The sequence below is a fragment of the Rattus norvegicus genome, chromosome 15 (assembly GCF_021556685.1).
Source record: "Rattus norvegicus strain SHRSP/BbbUtx chromosome 15, alternate assembly SHRSP_T2T, whole genome shotgun sequence".
Taxonomy (NCBI): domain Eukaryota; kingdom Metazoa; phylum Chordata; class Mammalia; order Rodentia; family Muridae; genus Rattus; species Rattus norvegicus.
The window spans coordinates 66,942,750-66,962,038 of NC_141548.1; positions in this window are offsets into that span (position 1 = coordinate 66,942,750).

A 19,289-nucleotide genomic window follows, 5' to 3' on the forward strand; every position below is an offset into this window, starting at 1 on the left:
AATCATAGGTGTGGGGGTTCATTTCCAAGTCTTCAATTATTTTCCCTTTATCTACCTGCCTGTCTCTGTACCAATACCAGACAGTTTTTATCACTAATGTTCTGTAATACAGTTTGAGGTCAGGGATGGTGATCCTCACAGAAGTTCTTTTATTGTTGAGAATAGTTTTTGCTAGCCTTGATTTTTTGTTATTCCAAAATAATTTGTAAATTGCTCTTTCTAAATGTATGAAGAATTGAGTTGGAATTTTGATGGGGATTGCATTGAAACTGTAAATTGCTTTCGGCAAAATGGTCATTTTTACAATTTTAATCTTGTCAATCCATGAACATGAGAGATCTTTCCATCTTCTGAGACCTTCTTCAATTTCTTTCTTCAGAGACTTGAAGTTCTTGTCATTCATTTCTTTCCCTTGCTTGGTTAGAGTCACTACAACATATTTTATATTATTTGTGACTATTGTGAAGCCTTTTCCCTAGTTTCTTTCTCAGCCTGTTTACCCTTTGAGTAGTGGAAGACTACTGATTTGATTGAGTTAATTTTTTTTATTAACTTGAGTATTTCTTATTTACATTTCGAATGTTATTCCCTTTCCCAGTTTCCTGGCAAACATCCCCCTAATCCCCCCTCCCCTTCTTTATGGGTATTCCCATCCCCAACCTCCCCCCATTGCCGCCATCCCCCCAACAATCATGTTCACTGGAGGTTCAGTCTTAGCAGGACCAAGGGCTTCCCTTTCCACTGGTGATCTTACTAGGATATTCATTGCTACCTATGAGGTTAGAGTCCAGGGTCAGTCCATGTATAGTCTTTAGGTAGTGGCTTAGTCTCTGGAAGCTCTGATTGCTTGGCATTGTTGTTCATAAGGGGTCACAAGCCTCTTCAAGCTCTTCCAGTTCTTTCTCTGATTCCTTCAACGGGGGTCCTGTTCTCAGTTCAGTGGTTTACTGCTGGCATTCGCCTCTGTATTTGCTGTATTCTGGCTGTGTCTCTCAGGAGAGATCTACATCCAGCTCCTGTCAGCCTGCACTTCTTTGTTTCACCCATCTTCTCTAATTGGGTGGCTGTATATGTATGGGCCACATGTGGGGCAGGCTCTGAATGGGTGTTCCTTCGTCTCTGTTTTAATCTTTGCCTCTCTATTCCCTGCCAAGGATATTCCTGTTACCCCTTTTAAAGAAGGAGGGAAGCATTCACGTTTTGATCATCCGTCTTGAGTTTCATGTGTTCTAGGCATCTAAGGAAATTCAAGCATTTGGGCTAATAGCCTCTTATCAGTGAGTGCATACCATGTGTGTTTTTCTGTGATTGGGTTACCTCACTCAGGATGATATTTTTCAGTTCCAACCATTTGTCTATGAATTTCATAAAGTCATTGTTTTTGAGAGTTGAGTAATATTCCATTGTGTAGAGGTACCACATTTTCCGTATCCATTCCTCTGTTGAAGGGCATCTGGGTTCTTTCCAGCTTCTGGCTATTATAAATAAGGCTGCTATGAACATAGTGGAGCACGTGTCTTTTTTATATGTTGGGGCATCTTGTGGGTATATGCCCAAGGGAGGTATAGCTAGATCCTCAGGCAGTTCAATGTCCAATTTTCTGAGGAACCTCCAGACTGATTTCCAGAATGGTTTTACCAGTATGCAATACCACCAACAATGGAGGAGTGTTCCTCTTTCTCCACATCCTAGCCAGCATTTCTTGTCACCTGAGTTTTTGATCTTAGCCATTCTCACTGGTGTGAGGTGAAATCTCAGGGTTGTTTTGATTTGCATTTCCCTTATGACTAAAGATGTTGAACATTTCTTTAGGTGTTTCTCAGCCATTCGGCATTCCTCAGCTGTGACTTCTTTGTTTAGTTCTGAACCCCATTTTTAATAGGGTTATTTGTCTCTCTGCAGTCTAACTTCTTGAGTTCTTTGTATATTTTTGATATAAGCCCTCTATCTGTTTGTAGGATTGGTAAAGATCTTTTCCCAATCTGTTGGTTACCGTTTTGTCCTAACCACAGTGTCCTTTGCCTTAGAGAAGCTTTGCAGTTTTATGAGATCCCATTTGTCGATTCTTGATCTTAAAGCGTAAGCCATTGGTGTTTTGTTCAGGAAATTTTTTCCAGTGCCCATGTGTTGGAGATGCTGCCCTAGTTTATGTTCTACTAGTTTGAGTGTATCTGGTTTGATGTGGAGGTCCTTGATACACTTGGACTTAAGCTATGTACAGGGTGATAAGCATGGATCAATATGCATTCTTCTACATGTTGCCCTCCAGTTGAACCAGCACCATTTGTTGAAAATGCTCTTTTTTCATTGAAAGGTTTTGGCTCTTTGTCAAAAATCAAGTGCCCATATGTGTGTGGGTTCATTTTTGGGTCTTCAATTCTGTTCCATTGGTCTATCTGTCTGTCTCTGTACCAATACCATGCAGTTTTTAACACTATTGCTCTGTAATATTGCTTGAGTTCAGGGATAGTGATTCCCCCTGAACTCCTTTTATTGTTGAGGATAGTTTTAGATATACTGGGTTTTTTGTTATTCCAGATGAATTTGTAAATTGTTCTGTCTAACGCTTTGAAGAATTTGATTGGTATTTTGATGGGGATTGCATTGAATCTGTAGATTGCTTTTGGTAAAATGGCCATTTTTACTATATTAATCCTGCCAATACATGAGCATGGGAGATCTTTCCATCTTCTGAGGTCTTCTTCAAATTCTTTCTTCAGTGTCTTGAAGTTCTTATTGTACAGATCTTTTACTTGCTTGGTTAAAGTCACACCGAGGTACTTTATATTGTTTGGGTCTATTATGAAGGGTGTCATTTCCCTAATTTCTTTCTCAGCTTGATTCTCTTTTGTGTACAGGAAGGCTAATGATTTATTTGAGTTAATTTTATACCCAGCCACTTTGCTGAAGTTGTTTATCAGCTTTAGTAGTTCTCTGGTGGAACTTTTGGGATCACTTAAATATACTGTCATATCATCTGCAAATAGTGATATTTTGACTTCTTCTTTTCCGATCTGTATCCCCTTGACCTCCTTTTGTTGTCTGATTGCTCTAGGTAGAACTTCAAGAACTATATTGAATAAGTAGGGAGAGAGTGGGCAGCCTTGTCTAGTCTCTGATTTTAGTGGGATTGCTTCAAGTTTCTCTCCATTTAGTTTAATGTTAGCAACTGGTTTGCTGTATATGGCTTTTACTATGTTTAGGTATGGGCCTTGACTTCCTATTCTTTCCAGGACTTTTATCATGAAGTGGTGTTGAATTTTGTCAAACGCTTTCTCAGCATCTAATGAAATGATCATGTGGTTTTGTTCTTTCAGTTTGTTTATATAATGGATCACGTTGATGGTTTTCCCTATATTAAACCATCCCTGCATGCCTGGGATAAAGCCTACTTGACCATGGTGGATGATTGTTTTGATGTGCTCTTGGATTCGGTTTGGCAGAATTTTGTTGAGTATTTTTGCGTCGATATTCGTAAGGGAAATTGGTCTGAAGTTCTCTTTCTTTGTTGTGTCTTTGTGTGGTTTAGGTATAAGAGTAATTGTGGCTTCATAGAAGGAATTCGGTAGTGCTCCATCTCTTTCAATTTTGTGGAATAGTTTGGATAGTGTTGGTATGAGGTCTTCTATGAAGGTCTGATAGAATTCTGCACTAAACCCGTCTGGACCTAGGCTCTTTTTGTTGGGAGACCTTTAATGACTGCTTCTATTTCCTTAGGAGTTATGGGGTTATTTAACTGGTTTATCTGTTCCTGATTTAACTTCGGTACCTGGTATCTGTCTAGGAAATTGTCCATTTCCTGCAGATTTTCAAGTTTTGTTGAATATAGGGTTTTTTGGTAAGATCTGATGATTTTTTTGAATTTCCTCTGAATCTGTAGTTATGTCTCCCTTTTCATTTCTGATTTTGTTAATTTGGACACACTCTCTGTGTCCTCTTGTTAGGCTGGCTAAGGGTTTATCTATCTTGTTGATTTTCTCAAAGAACCAACTTTTGGTTCTGTGGATTCTTTCTACGGTCTTTTTTGATTCCACTTGGCTGATTTCAGTTCTGAGTTTGATTATTTCCTGTCTTCTATTCCTCCTGTGTGTATTTGCTTTTTTTTGTTCTAGAGCTTTTAGGTGTGCTGTCAAGCTGCTGACATATGCTCTCTCCTGTTTCTTTCTGCAGGCATTCAGAGCTATGAGTTTTCCTCTTAGCACAGCTTTCATTGTGTCCCGTAAGTTTGGATATGTTGTACCTTCATTTTCATTAAATTCTAAGAAGTCTTTAATTTCTTTCTTTATTTCTTCCTTGACCAGGTTATCATTGAGTAGAGCATTGTTCAACTTCCACGTATATGTGGGCGTTCTTCCCTTATTGTTATTGAAGACCAGCTTTAGGCCTTGGTGGTCCGATAGCACGCATGGGATTATTTCTATCTTCCTGTACCTGTTGAGGCCCGTTTTTTGACCAATTATATGGTCAATTTTGGAGAAAGTACCATGAGGAGCTGAGAAGAAGGTATATCATTTTGCTTTAGGATAGAATGTTCTATAAATATCTGTTAAGTCCTTTTGGTTCATGACTTCTCTCAGTCTGTCTACGTCTCTTGTTTAATTTCTGTTTCCATGATCTGTCCATTGATGAGAGTGGGGTGTTGAAATCTCCTACTATTATTGTGAGATGTGCAATGTGTGTTTTGAGCTTTAGTAAGGTTTCTTTTACGTATGTAGGTGCCCTTTTATTTGGGGCATAGATATTTAGGATTGAGAGTTCATCTTGGTGGATTTTTCCTTTGATGAATATGAAGTGTCCTTCCTTATCTTTTTTGATGACTTTTAGTTGAAAACTGATTTTATTTGATATTAGAATGGCTATTCCTGCTTGCTTATTTTGACCATTTTCTTGGAAAGTTGTTTTCCAGCCTTTCACTCTGGGGTAATGTCTGTCTTTGTCTCTGAGGTGTGTTTCCTGTAGGCAGCATAATGCAGGGTCCTCATTGCATATCCAGTTTGTTAATCTATGCTTTTTTATTGAGGAGTTGAGACCATTGATGTTGAGAGATATTAAGGAATAGTGATTATTGCTTCCTGTTATATTCATATTTGGATTTGAGGTTATTTTTGTGTGCTTTTCTTCTCTTTGTTTCTTTGTCAAGACGATTAGTTTCTTGCTTTTTCTAGGGTGTAGCTTGCCTCCTTATGTTGGGCTTTACCATTTATTATCCTTTGTAGTGCTGATTTGTAGAAAGATATTGTGTGAATTTGGTTTTGTCATGGAATATCTTGGTTTCTCCATCTATGTTAATTGAGAGTTTTGCAGGATACAATAACCTGGGCTGGCATTTGTTTTCTCTTAGGGTCTGTATGACATCTTTCCAGGATCTTCTGGCTTTCATTGTCTCTGTTGAAAAGTCTGGTGTGATTCTGATAGGTCTGCCTTTATATGTTACTTGACCTTTTTCCCTTACTGCTTTTAATATTCTTTCTTTATTTTGTGCATTTGGTGTTTTGACTATTATGTGTCGGGAGGTGTTTCTTTTCTGGTCCAATCTATTTGGAGTTCTGTAGGCTTCTTATATGCCTATGGGTATCTCTTTTTTCAGGCTAGGGAAGTTTTCTTCTATGATTTTGTTGAAGATATTTACTGGTCCTTTGAGCTGGGAGTCTTCACTCTCTTCTATACCTATTATCCTTAGGTTTGATCTTCTCATTGAGTCCTGGATTTCCTGTATGCTTTGGACCAGTAGCTTCTTCCGCTTTACATTATCTTTGACAGTTGAGTCAATGATTTCTATGGAATCTTCTGCTCCTGAGATTCTCTCTTCCATCTCTTGTATTCTGTTTGTGAAGCTTGTATCTACAGCTCCTTGTCTCTTCTTTTGGTTTTCTATATCCAGGGTTGTTTCCATGTGTTCTTTCTTGATTGCTTCTATTTCCATTTTTAATTCCTTCAATTGTTTGATTATATTTTCCTGGAATTCTTTCAGGGATTTTTGTGTTTCCTCTCTATAGGATTCTACTTGTTTATTTATGTTTTCCTGGAATTCTTTCAGGGATTTTTGTGATTCCTCTCTTTAGGCTTCTATTTCTTTATTTATGTTTTCCTATGTTTCTCTAAGGGAGTTCTTCATGTCTTTCTTTAAGTCCTCCAGCATCATTATCAGATATGATTTTGAAACTAGATCTTGCTTTTCTGGTGTGTTTGGATATACCGTATTTGCTTTGGCGGGAGAATTGGGCTCCGATGATGCCATGTAGTCTTGGTTTCTGTTGCTTGGGTTCCTGTGCTTGCCTCTCGCCATCAGATTATCTCTAGTGTTTCTTTGTTCTGCTATTTCTGACAGTGGCTAGACTATCCTATAAGCCTGTGTGTCAGGAGTGCTGTAGATCTGTTTTCCTGTTTTCTTTCAGCCAGTTATGGGGACAGAGTGTTCTGCTTTCAGGCGTGTAGTTTTTCCTATCTACAGGTCTTCAGCTGTTCCTGTGGGCCTGTGTCTTGAGTTCACCAGGCAGGTCGCTTGGAGCAGGAAGGTTTGTCTTACCTGTGGTCCCGAGGCTCAGGTTTGCTCGTGGGATTTTGCTTATGAGCTCCATGCCAGCAGCAACCTGGAAGATCTTCGCTGCCCTTTCAGGGAGCTTCTGTGCACCAGGGTTCCAGATGGTGTTTGGTGTTTTCCTCTGGAGTCAGAGATGTGGGCAGAGTGTAGTCTCCTCTGCTTTCCCAGGCATGTCTGCCTCTCTGAAGGCCCAGCTCTCCCTCCCACAGGATTTGGGTGCCTAGAACTGTTTATCTGGTCAGTCCCTTCAGGTTCCGGCAGTGTCTCAGATGCAGCAGATTTTCTGCTCCTGTGCCCTTATCCAAGGGAACCCAGAGGCCATATACAGTTTCCTCTTGGACCAGGGATGTGGGCAGGGGTGGGCAGTATTGGTGGTCACTTCAGCTCTGTAGTCTCAGGAGTACCCACCTGTCTCGGCGGTGAGCTCTCTCTCCCACGGGGTCCGGGAGCAGTGAGCTGGAGGCAGGGAGCACGAGATTGGGACTTCCGCTAAAAAATGGAAGTCGATTGAGTTAATTTTATATCTAGCTGCATTGCTTATGAGCTTGTAGGAGTTCTCTGGTGAATATTTTGGGGTCACTTAAGAATAATATCATCTGCAAATAGTGATCTTTTGACTTCTTCCTTTCCAATTTGTATCCCTTTGACCTCCTTTTGTTGTCTGATTGCTCTGGCTACAACTTTAAGAACTATATTGAATAAGTAGGCAGAGAGCAGCAGTCTTGTCTAGTCCCTGATTTAGTTAGATTGCTCTAAATTTCTCTCCATTTGATTTGATGGTAGCTACTGGTGTGCTGTATGTGGCTTTTACTGTTTGGGTTTGGGCCTTGAAATTCCTGATCTATCCAAAACATTAATCATGAAGGGGTGTTGGCTTTTGTCAAATGCTTCCTCAGCATCTAATGAGATGATCATGTGGTTTTTTCCTTTGAGTTTGTTTACATAGTGGATCACGTTGATGGATTTACATATATTGAACCACCCCTGCATCTCTGGAATGAAGCCTACTTGATCATGATGGATGATCATTTTGATGTGCTCTTGGATTCATTTCGTGAGAATTTTATTGATTAGTTTTGCATCAATATTTATAAAAGAAATTGGTCTGAAGTTCTCTTCCTTTGTTAGGTGTTTGTATGGTTTAGATATATGTGTAATTGTAAACTTCATAGAATGAATGCTTAATGTTTCCTCTGTTTCTACTTTGTGTAATAGTTGTGTAATAGAGTATTAGATCTTCTTAGGGATGATAGAATGAAAGCAGTGCTAAGAGGAAAACTCAGAGCTCTGAGTGCCACTGAAAAGAAACTGTAAAGAGCATACACTAGCAGTTTCACAGCACACCTGAAAGCTCTGGACCACAAAGAAGGAAATACATCCAAGAGGAGTAGATGTCAGGAAATAATCAAACTTGGGGCTGAAATCAACCATGTGGAATCACAAAGAAATACACAAAACATTCAACAAAACCAAGAGATGGTTCTTTGAGAAAAATCAACGAAATAGTTAAACCCTTAGACAGACTAACCAGAGGTCACAGAGTGAGTATCCAAATTAACAATATCAGAAATGAAATGGCAGATATAACAACAAAAACTGTGTAAACTAAAAAAAAATCAGATCTTACTATAAAAGCCTATATTCAACAAAACTGGAAAATCTATATGAAATGGACAATATTCAAGACAGATACCAGGTACCAAAGTTAAATCAGGATAAAATAAACCATCTAAATACTCCCATAACTCCTATAGAAATAGAAGCCGTCATTAAAGGTCTTTCAACTCAAAAAAGTCCTGGACTAGATGGGTTTAGTGCAGAATTATTTAGGTATTCAAAATCCTCTTTTTCACTTTTTATGTTATTTTAATACTTTAGTAAAAGACAATTTACACATCAATATTATATATTTTTATCAAATAAGATGTGCCTAAACCATCTACAATTTGCTGGATTTTTTTCAAATCAATTTTAAGAATTAATTTCAGGTAGTTAATGACTTAAAATAGAGATTTTATACAATAGACTGACATAAACTTGGAAGGGAATAAAGAAAGATTTATAACAGCCAGGCTTAGCAGATCAATGAAATAAGCATAGTTTTGTAGTCACACATAGTAATAAAGCCACACATTTATACCCTTACTCTCCCCACCCAAGCAAGGCTGTGGAAAATTGGGGATTTACAATATGTGACACACAGGATTTGGATCCTATGGTAGTTTTTCAATTTTCCCACCGTGCTTGGTAATGCTGAGTCACATTAGGCTTTTTGCCTCTTGTCAATTCTGGATAAAAGTAAAGCAACTTCCTTGGGTTCTTTTTCTTTTATGCTTTTGCTTTTGGCTCTATGGAAGATTCACACTGAAAATCTTGAGTTTGCCTATTCTAGAGGGCATAAATGGGTGGTGATTCATGGGAAGGATCATGATCTTTGCAAAGCGCTTTCTGTTTGCTTTTTCTTTCCCTTTATTCCTCTAAGTTTGAAGAGATCGCTGTTTGGATTGTCTTCTGGAACATGTTATGCTTTGTTTTGTTTTTGTTTGTTTGTTTGCTTGCTTTGTAACTCTTCACAGTCTTCTGGGAAGTATCATAATGTCTGTTAATTAAATACCACCTGCAGAGCATGTACATTAATAATTTCAAACAAATATTCCCAGACCTATTAAAATATTACCACCTCCCCTGGAATTTGCATTATGATGTCATATTCTAAACTGGCTATAATGTGAATTCTTTTTGTTATCAACTCAGTTTCCTGATATGGGTTTTGTGTCCATGTTTACATAAGGCCAAATTGAAAATGTAAGGGGAAATAAGCCTGTTTTAATAAGCTGCTATTACTTTCTTCTAATAGAGAGTATTTCTCTTAGAAATAGAGGTGGAGGCATCTTTTCTTGGGAAACTGTGACTAGAAAAGCACCTGTGTAGCATTATACATATCTGAGTTTATTCAGTGTAGATGAGATCCACTACACTGACCAATACTAAGGAAACCTTCAACTCTGACCCTCTCTCATATTAAGCATAATGAGCTGCTCATATATGTGATTGTATAAGAAGCACAGCAAAAAAAATTATCAGCATTGTTGATGAATAGTTAATGTAACATATCCAGCAAAAATACATTTTAGTATTTTCAGTTTCTACAAACCTTGAAATTAGCAGCTGCACTCCACTTAGTATCTATTTTTAATTCGATTTTACTATTACAGACTATCACAGGCTGCACTATCTTTTAACAAGAGGAGCCCAAGACAAACCATGCTAAGATCTCTTCACTGGAGAAGAGCATCCTTTCTCTACTATAACACGATAAAGATAATCATATTATGATACACAGAAAAGTTATAACAAAGTATCACAAGTGATAACCTAATCCAAGAGAAGTTTAATGTCTCACCCTTACACAGGCTATCAATTTGAAATCAAGGTGCAATCAGTCTCTGTTCTTTCAAGCTGTAGGAAAACATCTTCCACTTTCTCTGCTTTCTAGAGACTTTCTAACAGTTCCTTCCGGGTTGCTATTCTTTCCTTCATTATCACAAATTATTTTCCATCCCTGGGTCTTAACTCACTTTCTTAAAGGAAAAAAACTATGCCAGATTAGAACTTCTCCTACAATCCCATGACTGCATCTTCAATTAAATTCAGAAGTCTTAGGATCTTGAGATCCTAAGCTTAGCAATTTAGAATTTCTTAGGGGGCATAATTCCAACTATTATGGTAGGAAAAGTCACTATGATTATTGATAATAACATAACAGTCACTCTAAGAACAACCAGGGAATACTTTTTTTAAAAAAAAATTACCGATGCTCTTTTATCATGTTAAATATCTTCATATTCTTATAATACAGTCACCAAAAACCATACAGTTAAGTCCATGTATATTAGAAATGAAGGAGGTGGCTTTGGGACAATAAGTGTTAGCCCAGTGAATGCCTCAGGATGCACAGTGAGACTCAAGACTTCCACTCAGGATCTGCTGCTACTGGCCTTTTGTTGCTCAGTAACATGCTTAACTCCTAGTAGCACTTGCGCTCCAACTCTATTTCATCTCCTTTTGTGTGTGAACTTTACTCTACCTTCCTGAGTTTAGTTTCAGTCGTTCTCACTATCTCAGGCAGTTCCTTGCTAGTTATTTCTTACTTGTTTGATGTAGCTCAGTCCTTCTGTCTGACCTTGTTTTAGAAGTAGTTGCTTAAAAGCTCTGCGTCCTTACTCCATTTATCACTAAAAAAGTTTTTTCTCTGGCAAAACCGAGCTAAATTTTCCTCCACTGGGACTGCATACCTTGTGTTAAGGAAGATAAGCCCTCAAGCAGAGTTGTATTCATTCTCTAGGGTGACCTTTCTAGAATGTGGCCCTGAGCCACTTCCAGGCTCTGTATAGGGAACTGCACACTCCCCTCAGGGTGCCTCAGGCCTCTGTTCCAACTGTGTTCTCTACTCAAGCTCCTATGGCTGGCTCAGCCTGTGGGCTTTCCTGGAACATCTAGGTGAAGACTAAAATGCTGACTCCCTGCATTAACATTTCTTTCTGTCACTGAGCACACACACTAGTGTAATAGTCTTCTCATTAATTTCATATTGAATCAGTAGTATTTTTAAAATGTGTAAAGTATGGCAGAGTTACAGGTCTGAAAATTGTTATCACTTGGTGAGAAGCATATGACATGGGGGATGGGTCAATGCTTAAATTGTGTTCTTAAGAAAGAAGGAGGAGAGGCAGATGGAGGGACGGAGGGGCAGAGAGAGAGAGAGAGAGAGAGAGAGAGAGAGAGAGAGAGAGAGAGAGAGAGAGAGAGCGCACACATAGGCAACATGCCATCAAACATGTGTGAATGTTAACTGACAACTTCTAAGATTCTGTTTTCTTCTTAAAAGTGTAGGTCCAGGTTGCAAACTGAGCTCAAGCCATATGATTTGTACAAAAACTGCTTCGTCCTGACCATCTCTCCAAATGCAGTGTTTTCTTCTATGTAGTTCATCCCCTATGTCAGAATAAGGCAGAAAAGTAAAAGTTCTATTTATTTATTTGTTCATTCATTCATTCATTCATTCATTCATTCATTCATTCATTCAAGTGTTAACATAGGTTTCCACACTGGCCTAGTTACTTATGAATACAGAAGTAAGCTTACCTTAAGCCTATTCAGCATATGAGAATAAGAAACCTGAGAGTTATAGACATTTAGTCATTTTCTAGATAGCCTATCTCTTTTGTATTTTAGAAGCTAATAAATGTGTTAATTTTGTAGAACCCCTTGTTTGAGACAGTATCCTCACTTACAAACACGTCCTGTTTCTACGCATTCATCAATCATACACATTCATATTAGTGTGAGAAATATAAAAGGAAAATACCATGAAGTCTAGTTCCAATATTCAAACACAGGGTGCATTTATCTACGTGGAAAAGTCAGATATGAAAGTCAGGCTTGGTTTTTCCTTTCCTTTTCCTTTTCTTTACATTGCTTTTATCACAACTATTTTAAGTTTCATAATTAGAAGATATACATGTATCCATCCCTAGGACATATTATTTAAGATCTTGTATTAGCTTTCTATAAGTACCAAGGAAAAAGGAAAGAAAAGAAAGAAAAGAACAAATTTAATGGCTTTTAGTCTAATTTGTCCTCTGCATACTGTGTTACTAATTCCCTTTCAACTTTCTAAATGAAAAGTAAAAAAAAAAAGTTATTTTAGTTAAATGACCCACCCTAATGTCCTTAAATATGAAAGTGACGAATTTTCTTCAATGCACAATAGTTTGAGGGATGTGTTTTTATAGTCAACGTAATCAAATTAAAGTATGACATGTGTCACAATTAGAAACATATGCACTATGGAAATACATATATACATGCATATAGATGAGTAGATCTATGTAAAGACAGGTACAAAACCACATGGATATATAGTAAAATGATATCATATATGTTTTCAAACCAATTCATTTAAGCTTTTCTAAAATTTTAAACTTTATTGTAGAAAATAATATTTTCTATTTAGATCACAAAAAGTGTGAGAAACCAAGAGTAACGAAATAGATCTTCTTGTAAAGAACAGCCATTATCAGAACTGATAAATTAGTCTATTCCAAATATAAATCCAAATGAAAACTTAAAACATATTTTAAAAATAGATTTCTATGAGTATTTACATATTTGAAGCATTCCTTCTCTTTGGGGCTTCACAGTTGAGGAGAGGATAAAATGAACTCGTTTGCAGGTGATTCATAATTCATATAAATTCATTTTTTAAAGAACTGAGCCCTAGAAGTTATTAATTATTAGAAGATTTACAGTATATTTAAGAATGATGCATAGCCATGCCTGCTGGAAAGAATGGATCCTTGCCAAGTAGCATTGAAATAAGTGCTGCATTTATACATAGGGAAAGAGGATTTTATTCCATCATCGTTATTGCCGTTTTTAACAGCAATACGACTCCACGGCAGCCACCATAATTATTGTCACAGGCTGGGAGGTTGTGGGAGGGCAAGCACATTTTTATAGATTAATAATCTCTTGAGGTCACAGAGGACCAAATGTGTTTCTTCTGTGTTAGGGAGCGGAGGAGGTGTAGGCACCAGCTCTGATGAAATCTGTGCAGCCAGAGTTTCTTCCTAAAAATCTAAACGAGGAAATGGAGCTTTAAAAACTCACCCGGTTCAGCTACAGTAAATATTGCTAGGCAGCAGTGAAACCTTAATTAGTATTCTTCCTCCTTTTAATACTAGTCATAAGAGACTCTGGAAAGGTGATGTTTGCTTCTCCTGAAATTTTCTTTTCTGGCTTTCTTTCTTTGTTAGTAATTTTTATTTGTTATTAATACCTGCTGAGTCCATGTAGAGCTGCCCATATACTCGAGGGTATATGACCACTCACTGGTACATAAAAAAGCTGCTAGGACCCATGTCCCTTAAAGGAAAGTGGCTTTCCGTTCCTTAGCAGCGTCCTTATAAGGGTAGACCCTTGGAGGCCACTCCCCTATCCGTGCTGGGAACTTATCTGGTTCATTCCTTGTGCCAGTCTTCTAAGTAACCACCACTGCTGTGATTTGTTGTGTACAACGACCATGCCACTTCCAGGAGTCAACATTTCCCACTGATCTTCCCCATTTTTTTGCTTCTATGCAACCCCTTTGCTTTCCCACAACCTCTTCAGTGATGTTCCCGAAGGCTTTGATGGTTGGAGGGTAGTATAGATGGCCACTCCACACTTGAGAACTCAGTGTGATTTATACCCTCGACCACTGCAAAATTAGTATCTCTGACAAAACTCGAGAGCAGCCCAATCGTGCAGGTATAAATACAAATAATTAGAATGCAGTTTGACAGAAACATCATGATCGTTCTTTAATGACAAATTTCAGCAAAATACTATATACATATACTGTTCACTTAAAAAAAAGGCATCGACATTTGACATTGATGCACCTATCCATTTACTTCACTCTTTTGGTTCACTTATTAAAATGTGTTTTAGTGTGTATAGTAGAAGATAATTCATTTAAGTTAAGCCAATAACCACAATTTTTTTTAAAAAAATAATCGATGTCTCCAGGTTTAAGATGCATGGATTTCTAATATATTTCTGTGAGTTTATGTTTCAATTGATTGCGCTGAAAGAATAAAAGAGCAGTAAGCAAACAAAGGAACAAAAAACCAAGCTGTACAATTATTTGTCATTTGTTATTCATATTAATAAATATAGATGAGTACAGTTTGACACTCCTAGAAAAGCAACCCATGTTATGTTCTTTAGACTCAGCTATGGTTGTTGGGATTGGATGTGAAAATTGCCCCTATAAACCCTCAAGTTTGAACACTAGGCTTGCAGGTGATGTCTTCGGATTGGAAGAAGCTGGGCACTAAGGCGTAATGTCTCATGGAGCAAGAAGTGTCACATCGATGCGAGGCTTGAGTTTCTAGAGTCTATCCACAATTGCTGTTCTCTCTGATTCCTCTGTGGGAAGGAAAAGTGACTCCTCAGCTTTGTGACAACCAGGCCATCGTACACACTTGCTGCTATGTTTTTTTTCCACCAGGCAGGACTTTATCTCTTTGGGATATGAACTCCCAAACAAATCCTATCTTCTCTGACTTGCCTATGGTCATGATACTTTTATTTCTGAAACAGAAAAATAATCCAATAATGGAAGCTACATTTCAAGTCAAAGGCTTGTTTTTAAGTTCTAGAGCTGAGAATACTTCCAAATTTACTCTTTAATTTCTGAGTTCGGTTTAACTCAATTTGTGCTCACCTGTGTGATTAATATTTATTAGAAAATCTTATAATATCTTGAGAGGTATGCTGAAGAGATTGATAGATGGATTTTTATCCTCGGTAGACTTCAACTATTTGGAGAAGATATGCTCTGGAGAAATATAATTTGCCTTCCAAAATATCAACTGTATGTATTCTGAAGAAAAAAAATAAAAATGTCTCAACCAAAAAAGTGGAAAGGATTATAAAACTAATTATCTTTGATGCTAACAATTCTCTAACATTGAAATATTATATTTCCTTTATTGATGCTCCAAACATTATAAATGTAGTTTTGAGGCACTTTTGTGCACAGGACTCTATCAGCATGCATGAAAAAGGCAACTAGAGATATAGAGAAGCTTCCTTTAACTTTGTATCCAACAAATTAGTACATACAGCAACTTAAATTAGATTACTATTCCACCATTCTCATAATTATTTTATCTTTATTCCTAATAGAATTCAGAATATTAATAACCACCTGATATTCTCTTATCTGTCCTTCATAAGTTTCACAGACACAGACTACAGACATATATTCCTCTTCAACCTTGATGCTGGGAGATAAAAATCACTGGACTGGGTGGTATGTGTTTCATACAGAGTAGAATAGTTTTGAATTTTAAATTAAGAAATGAGTGGATACCAGACTACTTTTAGTTCAAACCTAGTTTCTTCTCTGTTTCACTTGTTTCAGTTACTTTTCCAAGAAGTTCAATGACAATTGAATTTGTCTCTAAGCGTATGAAACAAAAGCCCTCTGGTCATGTTTGGCTGTCAATTCTGCATTCTTCAATTGGAGGTATGAATCAAATTGTTCCCCGAGCAGGCATTTGATGTAACCTCAGTCACCATTCATATGCTCTTACATCTTCAGTACAGTTCTCTTCTGATTAGCTTCTTGGCCCCAGATGATAGCTGTACTAAGGGAGAGTCCCCAAATTCTCAAGCTCAGTAGACTTGTAATTTTTAAATTAAGAAAATGTCTCTCGATTGTGGGGTATATTGGTGCTCTTTGCCATGACCTCTCTCTCTCTCTGACTATTTCTTTCATAGGAGAAAAACTCTCTTGCTGCCTCCTGATTGCTAATCCCCTTTTCATCTTGCCATCAAATTTATTGCTATGATCACCTCTTTTGTCAGTCCAAATACACACACACACACACACACACACACACACACACACACGCACACACACACTCTTACATGTATATGTATATGCATATCCCCTGCCTCCTTGCCTGGGCACATGAGCAAGTAGCTGCTCTCAGTGGTATTCCTGCCTTGATTTCTCCAGCCAGCCATCTTACTTACGACTTCTGACAGAAGAAAGCAGGCTCTGGCTGCAGGCTTTCTAGTCACACACCCATCAAACTCTTGCACCTACACCATTCTGATGAAGTGTTTTCCAGGGCAAAGTGCTAACTATTTATTTCTTTTACCTTTTCTTTCTCTCTCTCTTTCTTTCTTTCTTTCTTTCTTTCTTTCTTTCTTTCTTTCTTCCTTCCTTCCTTCCTTCTTTCCTCCTGTCTTCCTTTTCTTCCTTCATTCCTTTCTTTCTTTTTCTGATAGGCAAAGAGATGTAGGCTGGATCCTTCATAATAAATCCTCATTTCTACATTATAAATTCAGTGAAAGAATGTCCTTTATTCTTCTGATGAATGTAACTATTTGGGGCTTGATGAAGTATGCTAATTTTAGTATTTACTGTCTGGGTTTATTTAGACGTCATTAATTGGGAAGGGTATGTAGATAATCCCCTCTCTCTTCTGCTTCAGTCTTTACTTGAAATTCTAAAAAATGCATTTACATTTTTATGCACTGCCTTCTCTCTTATAGAACACTAGAAAACTCTAATACCTGTTAACCTTAATGTCTGTGCAAATCACTGAGAAAAGAGGCTTGCAGCAAAGGATGCTGAGACAGTCCTTTGTGCCTCTGTTCCCCACTGCTATGCAAAATATTTAGCAGCATGAAAACAGCTTAATAGTCATAGAGTCACTGGTCCCATCATTTTAACCCCTGGGTGCATCCGGCCTAAGTATGCTTTTATAATCCTTATTTTGCAGGAGTCTTAGGAAGAAAGAGAAATCAAAATGCGTGTACAACATAATGCTGTCAATATTTATGACACCATGTAAATCTAATTCATGCTCCTGAGAAAGAAAGAAAAAACTAAACTCAGCTTCTTAAAGTCCAATAGCTTTTAAATAATAAAGTTTACTCTAGATGATTAATAGTAAGAATACTGCTTACACATCTCTACTCTAATCTTGTAAATCATATCACATCTTCTGTTCACTTAGTAAGAATATAGATGATTTGTATACCTTTCTTTGATTTATTGTTTTGAAGTAGAGCTCTTGAAAAGTTTATGTTAACATGCAAATCAATAATGCTGATGTAAAAAAGAGCCCTGTAAGGCACACTTCATTTTCCAGCCACATTGCTATCCAGAACACAAATTCCTTAGATATTATTACAAAATGTTATTTGATTTACCTTTAATAGTGTGAGTGCATATGAGTGGTTCATATTAACATAGTGTTTAACCGTATGAAAAAGTTTTAATTAAATTATTTAAAGTATTGATAATTTTTGTATCATTAATAGTTCTATCCTTATGCAGTTAAAAAGTTAAAAGTTAATTGGAAATAAAAATGTATCATATATCAACTTTTGACACTATTTCTTGCAGAGATGAAAATAAGTGTCTACTTATCTCAAAGTTAGACCAAAGCACAAGTCCACTAGAGTGTAGGCTAGCAAAACAATGAGTTGTTGAAATCACTTTCAGAGAATGTGTGAGGAATTACTTACAGGCACAAGGTACCCTCATAACAAAGTTACTACCACAAAGTCTCATCCCAGCATGGATGAAGACTTGCTCATAGCTACTTAGATAACACGCGACTTCTGTTAATTTTCCACAACTGATAAACTCTTGTACCCCTAAGACCACAAGACCACCTAAAATTAGGGAATAGAGAGAGAACTGATTGAAAAGTTGATGGAGACTAGCAATCAGGTGCAGCTATTTCCCATGAGGCATCACAACTGGTTCTGGCAAAGATAGGAGTGACTCTTAGGCTCAGATAAGGGAAGTCTCAATTTTCTTGGTGTGCCAAATGAATTACTCAACATGATGTATTGTTCTTCAAAAAAATCATTAGGTATTACTATTTGCTCTACTGTAGAATGTGAACATTGAAATGCTCCTAAAAATCATACATAAAGCAGATAGAAAATATTCATAGTTCAATAATTAAAACAAGTATATCTTGCTAATAAAGGAAACAATGGAGAATGTATTAGCAAAAATAAAGTACCTGCTTTTTTTTTTTATTAACTTGAGTATTTCTTATATACATTTCGAGTGTTATTCCCTTTCCCGGTTTCCGGGCAAACATCCCCCTCCCCCTCCCCTTCCTTATGGGTGTTCCCCTCCCAACCCTCCCCCCATTGCCGCCCTCCCCCGCACAGTCTAGTTCACTGGGAGTTCAGTCTTAGCAGGACCCAGGGCTTCCGCTTCCACTGGTGCTCTTACTAGGATATTCATTGCTACCTATGGGGTCAGAGTCCAGAGTCAGTCCATGTATAGTCTTTAGGTAGTGGCTTAGTCCCTGGAAGCTCTGGTTGCTTGACATTGTTGTACACATGGGGTCTCGAGCCCCTTCAAGCTCTTCCAGTTCTTTCTCTGATTCCTTCAACGGGGGTCCTATTCTCAGTTCAGTGGTTTACTGCTGGCATTCGCCTCTGTATTTGCTGTATTCTGGCTGTGTCTCTCAGGAGCGATCTACATCCGGCTCCTGTTGGTCTGCACTTATTTGCTTCATTCATCTTGTCTAATTGGGTGGCTGTATATGTATAGGCCACATGTGGGGCAGGCTCTGAATGGGTGTTCCTTCAGTCTCTGTTTTAATCTTTGCCTCTCCCTTCCCTGCCAAGGGTATTCTTTTTCCTCATTTAAAGAAGGAGTGAAGCATTCACATTTTGATCATACGTCTTGAGTTTCGTTTGTTCTAGGGATCTAGGGTAATTCAAGCATTTGGGCTAATAGCCACTTATCAATGAGTGCATACCATGTATGTCTTTCTGTGATTGGGTTAGCTCACTCAGGATGATATTTTCTAGTTCCAACCATTTGCCTACGAATTTCATAAACTCGTTGTTTTTGATAGCTGAGTAATATTCCATTGTGTAGATGTACCACATTTTCTGTATCCATTCCTCTGTTGAAGGGCATCTGGGTTCTTTCCATTTTCTGGCTATTATAAATAAGGCTGCGATGAACATAGTGGAGCACGTGTCTCTTTTATATGTTGAGGCATCTTTTGGGTATATGCCCAAGAGAGGTATAGCTGGATCCTCAGGCAGTTCAATGTCCAATTTTCTGAGGAACCTCCAGACTGATTTCCAGAATGGTTTTACCAGTCTGCAATCCCACCAACAATGGAGGAGTGTTCCTCTT